The sequence below is a fragment of the Quercus lobata genome, chromosome 10, assembly GCF_001633185.2.
Source record: "Quercus lobata isolate SW786 chromosome 10, ValleyOak3.0 Primary Assembly, whole genome shotgun sequence".
Classification (NCBI taxonomy): domain Eukaryota; kingdom Viridiplantae; phylum Streptophyta; class Magnoliopsida; order Fagales; family Fagaceae; genus Quercus; species Quercus lobata.
In genome coordinates, this window is record NC_044913.1 from 45,732,299 (window position 1) to 45,744,371 (window position 12,073).

The 12,073-nt window shown below is 35.7% G+C and overlaps 1 pseudogene across 1 annotated transcript; it reads right to left on the minus strand.

The window, feature by feature from the left end:
• Positions 1 to 408: 408 nt before the first annotated feature.
• Positions 409 to 11,145, minus strand: LOC115962913 (annotated as a pseudogene). The gene is made up of 3 exons (XR_004085637.1): positions 9,728 to 11,145; positions 2,930 to 4,606; positions 409 to 705 (listed from the first exon to the last, which is right to left on the minus strand). The product of XR_004085637.1 is annotated as a pentatricopeptide repeat-containing protein At1g06710, mitochondrial-like (transcript).
• Between the last annotated feature and the right edge of the window lie 928 nt (positions 11,146 to 12,073).

A 12,073-nucleotide genomic window follows, 5' to 3' on the forward strand; every position in this document is an offset into this window, starting at 1 on the left:
TTGACAAATTCAATAGAGGGTATTGTAGAAGTAAATCAGTTTTAGTAGCACTGACTCACATCATACCCAATAAGCCGCATCAGCTGTAAGCAACGATGCACAATGTAAATGTAAATAAGGATAAAGAAGACATTTTTTCTTTGTTAAGAATCTTGTTTAGATTGGTTTTTGTTAAGAAGTTAAAAGAGAGCTCACCAACCTTATGAGACTAAAGAAGTAAATCAGTTTTAGCAACACTGACTCACATCATACCTAATAAGCCGCATCAGCTATAAGCAATGGTGCACAAAATAAACACAAATAAGGACAAATAGGACCTTTTTTTTTATTTAGAATTTTTTTCAATTGGTTTTTGTTAAGAAGTTAAAGAGAGCTCACCAACATTATGAGAATGAATAATTGAAAGGCAAAATATTTCCCTCAAGCTTTATTTCAGCTTCTAGTTGCTTCAAACAATCAATCAAAGATGTCCATATTTTTTTATACTCATTTCATTGCAATGCAAATTATACAATAGCTATCAGCCTATTACCTCCTAGGAATTTCATGTGTGCATCAAGAGTTTCCACCAATGTAGTCATTATCTGAGCAAAAACTTTAACATGCACCATTATGCTATCACATCAACCTTGAGAAAAAAATATAGATATGCTCAAAAGCCTAATTTCTGGAAGATGTATCTTCTTGTTGAAGCCAATGGATATCCTGCTCAAAGAAAGGAGAAATAAATAATGAAAAAAAGAAGAAGAAAATATTAGACAAGTAACTAGACACCTATTTATTCTTAAACAAGTTTCACCACAATACAAGGGACAACTAACATTTTCAGCAACACTGTTTCCGAAGTAACAGCTTCTTTTGTCTTTTCACAAAGCAAGCACAATTTATCACTTAAAACAACAAAATAGTTTTCGATGTGTCAATTTCAGTGCCACCTACTAAAACATAATTTTACTTGAAAGAGAATCATTAATATGTGGGCAATGGTAAAATTCAAGTGAGACCTTCCACCAGTGCCACAATATTAATGCATGTAATGTATATAGCTGGATGCCCCCTCAACCAAAGTGGTTTTAGCGTTCCTGAAGTAGCTTATCCTACTACAATATTATAAATATCCAAAAGTCTCCTAATTAATACTTCCCAAGAAGTTTTTCATTCTTCTTAGACTACAATTAGTTGGGGGGAAAAAAAAAGGGATAAATAAAGAAGAAAACAGTGGTCTCCTTACATTTGCATTTATGCCAAAAATTCTATTAAGAAGCCGTTTGGATTCGGCGTTTAACGCGTTGCATTTTCAGCCTCGCGTTTTCCTTTTTTTTTTTTTTTTTTGCACACGTTTAAGTTGAGAGTGCGGCTACTATTCATGCACTGTTCATGAACAATAGCCGCAAAAGTTGACTATTCCACAGTGAATAGTGCATCCGTGCACTGTTCATGGACCCACAAATTCCACTTTCAGCAACTTTTTCATTAAAAATGGGTCCCACGGCACTATTCACACATTTAAAAATTATTTTGATACAGTGTTTTCAGTTTCAGTTTTCAGTTTCAGCAAAAATAAGCTCAATCCAAACGGACCCTAAGTGTCACTCTAACCTACTAAGCTTAACATGCTAAACCCAGTTTTTCCATTTACAAACCCAAAACATGCAGGATATTAAAAAACCAGGAGATTCTGGCATTTTACCCTTAATTTTAAAAAAAATTGGCAATATGTCCCTATTTGCAAACTATATAGGAGCGTGACCCTATTTCGATACTCGATTATCCTAAAATCGAGTTCAATTAAATACTCGATTTGTAGAAAATCGAGTTATGCCTGATGAAACTTAAAATAAATAAATAAATAAATAATAATTGCATGGAACTCGAGTTTTAGGAAATTGAGTTCCATACAAAAAAAATTTTATATGTGTGATCGCCCCATATTCAGGGAGCCCTATAGTGGCGTTTTTAAGCCCTATAGTGACGTTTTAAAGCCCTATAGCGGCGTTTTCCTGCAAATTTTTTTTAAGTGTGATTGGCCCATATTCAGGGTGCCCTGTAGTGGCGTTTTTAAACCCTATAGTGACGTTTTAAAGCCCTATAGTGGCGTTTTGCTGCAAATTTTTTCTTATAAGTGTGATCGCCCTGCTCTGGAGCCCTATAGTGGCATTTTTAAGCCCTATAGTGACGTTTTAGAGCCCTATAGCGGCGTTTTGGAACTCGACTTCCCTAAAATCAAGTTCCATGCTTTTTTTTTTCTTCTTTTATATTTTTATTTTTATTTTTTTTTTTTAGTTTTATTCGGCATAACTCGATTTTCTATGAATCGAGTATTTCATTGAAACTTGATTTTTAGGTAATCGAGTATCGAAATAGGGGCATATCCCTATATAGTTTCGAAATAGGGGCATATTGCTAAATTTTTAAAAAATTAAGGGCAAAAGGCTAGAATCTCCTAAAAAACCAACATATAAACTTTCATTATTGAATTTAGGCAGGGATTTGCTCAAACCTAGATATTCTTTTTTTCTTTGTTTTTGGCTAAATAGTCAAACCAAAATAAGTGGATAACTAAGAAGATGCAATAACAGACAGCTAGTCTCCAGTACAGCAAGAAAACCAGCTTTCATCATTCAATTCAATGTAGTTAGATATCATTATTCCACAACACAAAAGATGGCAAACAGATATTCTCCTAAAGGGTGCAAATTCATGAACCCATAATTATTCTAAAGACTCAGATTTATTTTAATTTGGAGCAATTTTCTCTCATATCTTGCAAATTTTAAGTAGAAACCAATTCACAACCAAATGGATAGACACTATATATATATTTGACAAAATTTTGAGAACTGAAAACTTCAATAGGCAAAAACATGATTTGTTTCCATAATGTATACCAAAGCTTGAGCAAAGAAAATGTAGATAGAGAGAGACTGACCATCTGACATATGCTATCTCACAGTTGAAGTGCTTCTTCCCACTTGTTAATATTGATGAGCCCTTTAATAAGGTGAACAAATGTGCTCAGCTCTGCAACACCACCCATCCTTACCATATCTGTGTACAGCTCAAAAGCCTTAACGACTTTACCTGCACGGGAGAGGTTTTCAATCAAAAAAGTATACATATTCTTGCTGGCAGCTTTTAAAGGGAAAAATGGTGGAATCTCTTCATGCAACTCCAGAGCTGATTCTAATCTCCCAGCCTTAATAAAACTATCAATCAGTATTCTGTATACCGGAACGATAGGAACAGAATCATTCTCACTGATCTCATCTAAAAGCCCAAGTGAGATAATAAACTCTCGGTTGAAACCTTCAATGACCTTACAGTAGCTTGATATATGCCTTGGCCAATATGTCTGTTTCATTTCATCCAAGAGTTTATGAGCCTCATCTAGAAGGCTAGTGGCACAACAGTGATTTATAAGAACCCTGTAGGTGACAAAATTTGGAGCACAACCCTTTGAGCCCATTTCTCTCAAGAGCTCAAGACATTTTTTGACTTTACCCACTTTCCCAAAGCCATCTATCATTGCAGTATAAGTCACAACATTTGGATAACACCCCTTTTCTTCCATCATTAGCATAAGCTTATAGGCTTCATCTGTCTTTCCAACTTTACAGAGGCCATCAATCATCTCTGTGTATATGACAACATTTGGTGCACAAGAATTTTCTAGCATTTTGGACAAGACTTTCAAAGCAAGATCCAGTCTTTTATCCTTAAACAACCTGTCAATCAAAGAGCTATAAGTATAGACATTAGGACTGACATCTTAGCAAACACCTCTTGTGCATCATCTAGCTTCCTAGCCTTGCAGAATCCATCTATAAGAGCATCATACACGATATTGTTTGGCTCACAGCCTTCCACTGACATAGCATCCAACAGGTTACGGGCCTCTTTGACCTTGTGAGCTTTGCACAAACCATCAACCAATGCTCCATATGTAAACACATTTGGCTCTTTGGAATTGCCTTCATCAATTCTAAAATACATATCTACATCAGAAATTTCCACATTACCTCTTCTCGCATATATTTGGCATGCTTTTTCAATCTCCCCAGCTTTACAGTGACCGTCAATCAAAGCCGTATATGTTATAACATTAGGAATGCAACCTTCAGAACACATAATCTCAAACAGATCATTTGCATTGGAAAGTTTCCTAGCTTTAAGGTAGGCATGTATAAGAGCAGTATATGTCACCACATTAGGGGCACAACCATCCCTTACCATTTCATCAAACCAGTTGCGAGCCTGTTTAATAAGACCAGCTTTACAGAAACTATCAATTAAAATTGTATATGTATAAACATCAGGAACAATACCGTTCCTTTTCATTTCTTCAAACAATAAAAAGGCCTTCTCTACGTTGGAGGCATTACACAAAAAGCCAATCACTTGAGCATAGGTACTAGTATCAGGAATGAATCCCTTACTCATCATTTCACAAATAACAGTATATGCCCTCTCAAATTTTCCAGCACCACAAAGACATCGAGCAAAATTGCTGACATTGACCTTATTCAATACGACCCCTGCATCAAGCATCTCACCATAAGCCTTCTCAGCCAACTCTAAAACATCTAAGCTTGGTAATTCTTCATTGCTGCATATACGGCCAAAATGGCCAACTGGCCCTAAAATCGTAAGTATATAGTTAGTAGACTCCGTTTATAAACATTATAACTTGCTAGCATCTCAAGCCTCAAAGGCTCGATTTTGGGCCTCAAAATCGAGTCTTTGAGGCTCGGTTTTCTATTCTGATCTGGCCAAATCACACGGGGCATGTCCACGTGGAAATCGAGTCTTAGAGAGACTCGATTTCCACGTGGACATGCCCCGTGGGATTTGAGGCATTCTGATGTGGCCAAATCCCAGGTGGCTTGTCCACGTGGAAATCGAGTCTCTAAGACTCGATTTCCACGTGGACATGCCTCGTGGGATTTGCACATTGATCTCGAGTCTCAGAGACTCGGTTTGCTAAAAGTGAAAGAGACTCGATTTCCACGTGGACATGCCCCGTGGGATTTGCACATTGATCTCGAGTCTCAGAGACTCAGTTTGCTAAAAGTGAAACCGAGTCTCAGAAACTCGATTTTGAAATGCAGTAACTCTCTTCTTTTGATCATGTCTGGTCATGTCTGGGTCCCACAGTTGCAGTTGGTTTTGTCTGGTCTGGGGTTTCTTGGGAGTCAGCAAAACCTTTGCAATTTGCACATGCTCTCTCACTCATTGTAGGTTTCTCTAGTGTCATACACATTCAGCTAGTTGTGGCCTTCCTCTCTTAGTCATTTTCATTACACATTTAGCAGCAGCTCTCACTATCTGCCTCTCTCTTTCACTCTCATACAAAACTCACCCCATTACAAACTTCAAATCAAACTCACCCTCCATATTTTCACATCCTCATGTCAGGTAAGGTTTCTCAATCTCTCTAGTTGTTAGTTACATATATAATATATATATATATATATATATATATATTGTTAGGTTTTTTTATGGGTATGTATATCATGACTAATTTTTTTGTTTGGTTTGTTATTGTTTTTTATATTTTTGATAGAATGATTTGAAGGTTTGTAATGGGGTGAGTTGTGTGTTTAGTTTTTTTTTTTTTTGTTTGAGTATAATTAATGATTTTTTATTTTTTTATTTTGGAAACAAATGATAATGATTGAGTGTGTTTGTATGTGAATAAGCAAATGTGGGGTTTGTAACAAGTTATATTTGCTAGTGTATATATTTGCTAGGATTTTATAAAAAGTAAAAAATATATTTAGGTATATATTTGTATTGTTAGGCTTTTATCATGACTATTTTTGCAAGTTAGTGTATATATTTGCTAGGATTTTATACAAAGTAAAAAATATGTAGATATATATTTGTATTGTTAGGCTTTTATCATGACTATTTTTGCAAGTTAATGTATATATTTGCTAGGATTTTATAACAAGTAAAAAATATTGTAGATATATATTTGTATTGTTAGGCTTTTATCATGGCTATTTTTCTTGTTGTTTGGTTTGATATTTTTATTTATATTAGTTAGAGCTGAGTTGAAATTTTGTAATGGGGGTGAGTTTTGTTTTTAGTTTTTTTATTTGTTTGAGTACAAAATGATAATGATTGAGTGTGTTTGTATGTGATGTGGGGTGAGTATATGCAATTGTGGGGTGAGAAGTTGTAATTTTTGTACTTTGAGTAGATAGAGAAGGTTTTGTAATTGATGTTAAATGAAAGAGATAAAATATGTCGCTAACATATTATACTTGACTCTCTAATAGGTTCACAACATTTGAAGAATATTGATATAAATGTATACTACGGTGGACCCCTTGACAATCCTGGGGGGATTGAGGGATTTTCATTTACAGGGCTAAAGTGGCTAAAGTAATATTCTACCAAAATTAGGCGGAGATATTGAAGAAAGAATCTTGTAATCTGCTAACATCTATCTAATCTTTCTTTAAAACAAAAAAGAGGGTTGAGAAGGCAAAGCATGGAACTAAGCAACTGACTGAAGAGAGTATACATCTCAACCTTCCCACTGTGGTTAGGAAACTATTACCATGTCCAAATTTCTAGTGTGTTAAGGCTTAGAAATGTTTATATGGAATTTATATATGTATTACGGAGGTTAAGAATTAAGTTTACTACTAAAATGTTTCATATTTTCAATTCAATTTTAAGAGTAGAGTTTTTTACAACTGAGAACGCGTGTAAAGGAATTACATATAACATAAGCAAATTGAAGATGACATGGGAAATTGTACATATTTAAGATCTATATGTAGCATTTGCCATAAAGCAATTAATTTATTCTATTGGCATCCTATATAACCCCTTAAGAGATCAAGATGACATATGAGAGATTTCCAGTTACCCTTAACAGAACAAAAAAATCATGAGAAAGCTTTAAAACAAACAATAGTAACAATTACATAACTTTGAAAACAAAATTTGTAGATTTTGCAATGAATTATCTGCATGTAAGCCTCCTTAACAATCACCTATTCTAGAAAAACAAACCTCGATTACCCAAATACTCAAAACAACACCAAATCTAACACAAATATGCAAAACCAAACCAATTCTAAACCAAATACCTTAGTATATAAACCCAAATCTAAAATCAAACCTGAATTAAAGCCAATCCGGCCAAAATACTCAAGCCAAAAGGGATTTTAAAAAGGGACCTTCAGAAATAGCAGACCCAAAAAAAATCAAGTTTTAAAATAAAACTTTGGTGTGGTTTTGATTATTAAATATTTGCCTTTTGAGTGACAGAGCAAATCTTCATCTTACTCTGAATGAGAAGGAAAATTCAAAATCAAAGAAACCCAAATATGCAAAATCAATTCTAGATACCTAAAACCAATTTATGCCAAGCCAGCTAACCTAAACAAAACTTCTAACCAAAATCCCTTAATCAAAACTAAATCTAATCCATCTATTTAAACTAATTAAACAAAACCATTCCTAATCGAAAAACCTAAATCATAACCAATCAACCAAAATACCCGAATCTAAATCATAAATAATGCCCAAATGATTCTAAAAGAAATTTCACTGAATATGACCTATACCCATTCTTTGACTTTATCATCCTGTTCTTTCATTCTTCAACAGAATTAAAAAATTAAAGAATTGAAAAGCCTTCCTTCCACAGAGATTCACATTCCTACTTATATAGATTAAGGGAAATTCCTAATTTACTTTTTCATTCCCACTTTATTTGTATTGCTTATAACTTTGTCTACAATAATCCCCTGCTCTATTTCAATATTTGAAGTGCCTGAAAGAGATTAAGACTCACTTAAGTTCTTTAAATCTGCTTCTTTATTTTAACCTAGCCACCATAGATAGCTAAATACGAAAAAATTAACACAAATAATTAAACTAAAATCACTTTTACTAAAATACCTTAATCAAAACCAAATATAACCTAAAGACCTAAACTGAAACCAATCCAAACAAATATCAAAAAACTTGATCATATTTAATGTACAAACTAAAAAGCTAAGATAAAAACATAACTTAAAGACCTAAATCAAAACTACCCAAACAAATATCAAATTCTGAACTTATTTAATGGTCAAACTTAAAAGCGAAGAGAAAAAATTACTAGTAGTGGTTCTGGCATAATAGTGGCAAGAGGCTCGACGTTAGTGTGAAGACAGCCAAATACTGACTCTACTCTCTATTTATTTGTTCAGTAATCAGGCAGTGCAAATGAAATAGAAATTCATTTAAAAATAAATGCAACATAAGATAAATGAAGCAATTCTAACCTTTCAAATTAATTCAGTAACTCATGTTGAAGTATAATAAATGGTCTATTCAGTGAGAGAGCCCTTTGTAGCATAAAATAGTTGGGAATGAGTAGTTAAAGACATTACATAACTGAAAAAAGACTATGTAATTTGTTTCTTCAATAGCAAATCTACTAAGTGCTTTTTTATATGCATATAATTTAGTAATTTGTAATGGTACTATAACATTTAAATATATGAGATAACTATTTAATATAAGCTTGTAAGTCCTAAGCTCCTAATAGACAAGCAAATGGGCCTAATGAGATATACAATTCTCTCCTAAAAGCTATAATCCTAATCAGCAATAAAAATTTAACCTGAAGCCAGAAATTTGGAAAGTCTTAAGGATGGCAGCAACAATATGCACTATCCAAGCAAGTTTGACTTCAGCCAAAGAGAGTTGAATGTCATCTGCACTGAATTGGAGGGTCCACCTTCCTATACAAAGCAAATTACATGTAATTTCAAATTATTGTAGAAAGGAAGAGAAATTAAATTACTTCACCAAATCCAAACCCAAATTTCATAAAAATCATAAAATAAAAATTAAATAAAGTGTCTACATATTACACCACAAAATCCAAACCCAAATTTCACAAAAATCAAAATTGAAAATTAAATAAATAACCTAAATGTTAAGTATCCAAATCCAAACCCAAAATTTCACAATAATCAAAACAAAAAGTCAAATAAATAACTTACCAAGCAAAATCGGAATGGGTATGGGTATGGGTATGGTGAGGAAAAATGAATGGGTATGGGGGTGGTAATGAGAGAGAGGGAGAAAAGGAGAAAGGATCTTCTAGTGAGGGAGAGAGAGATCGAGGAGGAGAGGAGTCGATGGCTGGGCTCAGTCTCGTCAGCGTCGTCGTTGGGCTGGGCTGGGCTCTGCTCGTCGACGCCGGCAGGGTTGTGTGTGTGTGTGTGAGCGTGTGTGAATGTGAGAGGCCGTGTGAGAGATAGAGAGAAAATGAGAGAGTTTTGTGAGTAAAAACTTTATGTGAGAAATGAAACTTTTGTGTGGGAAAATGTAGGTGAGGCTGAGAGAGTGAGAGTGCTATGGTTTATGTGAGAGTGAGAGGGTGTGAGTGTGAGTGTGAGTAAGAGTGAGAGAATAGAGACGAAGACCTAGATTTTGAAAAAGCCCAATTGGAAACTGAGTCTCTAAGACTCGATTTCCAGGGGCTTCCACGTGGATCATCCATGTTGGCACACACGTGGAAATCGAGTCTTAGAGACTTGATTTCCATGTGAATGCCAAGTGGCAACTATACCACATCAGAGCTAATCCAAGCATACAAACCGAGCCACAAAGACTCTTTAAGACTCGAGATGCTAGTGAGTTATAATGTTTGTAAACTGAGCCTACTAACTATATACTTACGATTTTATGGCCATTTGGCCATTTTGGCCCGCATATACTACCAATCAAGATATTGTAAACCACATAACCTGGCTGGCAATTGCATTTGACCATTTTCTTAAGCAACTTATAGGCATAAGAATAATCTCCTGATCTGCAAAAGGCATGAACAAGAGAATTAAAAATCTTAGGACTAGGATAACAACCTTCTGTGATCATCATACTAAGAATTCTCTTACACCTACCAAGCTGTCTTTTCCTCAAACACCCACAAAGCAAAGTCCTATATGTCACAACATTGGGAATACAAGAACTAGTCCGCATTCTGTTCAAGAAATCCATAGCTTCCTCAAAAAGAGAAGCTTCACACAACCCAGATATCATCTTTGTATAAAGAACTGTGTTGGGCACAATTTCTTCCTTCTCAAACAGCGAGAGAGCTTCTCTCCACCTCCCCGCTTTGCAGAGAGATTGTGCAAAACAACCTAAGGTAAACTCATCCATACTAAACCCTGAACTCGACATCTCCCTATGAACCAAATAAGCCGTGTCCAACCAATCAGCTTTAAGAAACACTTGAACCAATGCATTATTAGTCCATCTCGTGGGCTTGTACCCAAAATCTTTAAGCCTCCCAAGCTCCTCCAATGCTAAATTCCACAACCCATTTCGGCAACACTTATGAATCAAAAAATTAAGCAACTTCCCAAGCACTTCCTTATCATCATCCTTAATCTCTCCTAAAAATTGTTCCGGTATTCTCTCATTACTATCACACCCTAATCTCTCTAACAATGCATCATACACAACTCCAGTGTGACTATACCCAATTTGCCGCCCCGCCCAAACAAAAAACTTGACACCCAATTCAGGATTTTGCACAAGACTCAACACCTCAACCACTAAAGTCTCATTCAATCTGTCCCTAAACTGCCTAAGAAACTTGTGGGTTTTGTCACCAAACACATCACCGTTACTTGAATTGCATTAACTATCAAAGCAGCATCATTTGAACACTTACCGGAGTCGAGTTTTCCACCAGAAGACCCACTAACAGCATTGGAATCCATGGAAGAGTCCTGCAGAAAGGCAAAATCTTCGGCTGAAGCGGGCTTGACCCGCGAATCATCAAGTGAAAAGGGGTCCTCCGGATCGATTAGGCCGTCGAGATTGTCAGGGGAATAGGTGGAGACGAATCTGGAAACGAAATGACGGAGAGGAGATTTTGGCGGGAGATAATGGATGAAGATTTGGGGTTGGAGTTGAGAGAAAGAGAGGAAGAGAAAGAAGGGAGTGAGTGAAAGAGAAGAATCTTTATCACTCTTTTGCTCATATTCTTTCTTTGAAGAATTGATTAGATTAGAGGTGGAATGTTTTTGAAATGGGGGTTTTGGGTTCAGGCCAGGGTTTAAGCTAAGGTGGGACTGTGAGTCTGTGAGAGAGAGTGTGTTTGGAAGTGGTGTTGAGACCTGAGAAGAATGAACCAACAAGTTTCAAATTCAGGTAAAAATCAAAAAAGGTGCGTAAGTTCAACGTAGTTTCAATTTTTGTCATTTTTTCTTTTTCTTTTTTTAGTCTTGACATTGCTATATATTAGCTTTTTGAAAATTATATACCGTTTCGTTCTCGGCTCTGTAACCTTTCACTGCCGTAGTACAGGTTTCTTCTCTCAAGGGAAGAAGATTGTCCCTTGCAGTAACAAGTTTACTGGCAAGGCTTGGGGTTTCTTTTTCGGTTTGGGAAACAGTTTAGATTAGGTTATGGAAGATCTTACACTCAAATGGAATAAGCTTTCTCTCTCGCAAAAAGAGGGAAAGCATGTTGTGCTTTCAAAAAATAAACTAGTTCAAGAGTTTGTGCTGGCGGCAAAATTTCTTACTAGAAGAAACATTAATATTGATGCTGTTGCTAAAACGTTTGGGCCTCTCTGGCATACGAGTCAAAGTTTTAATATTCGAGATGCGGGAGACAATTATCTCCTGTTTAGTTTTGAAGTTGAATCGGATCTAGAGAAGGTGTTCGTGGGGGAACCTTGGTCTTATGATAGGCATCTTGTGGTCTTTCAAAGGTATGATGGGAAGACTCCTATGACGGAATTAGAGTTTGCAAAGTCTCTGTTTTGGGTCCAAATTCATAACCTCCCATTCCATTTGTTGTCTCCTGAGATTGCTCTGGATATTGGAGAGACGTTAGGGGAGGTTTTGAGAATGGAAGATACTTCGTAAATGGTGGGAGGAAATTTACTTATGATGGGAGGTCTGAATGATGGGTCTCTTTTAAGTATGAAAGGCTCCCTAATATTTGCTATTAGTGTGGAAGGGTCACTCATGATGATAAGGATTGTTCTCTATGGTTGACAAGTAAAGGGTCATTGAAGATGGAGGATCAACAATTT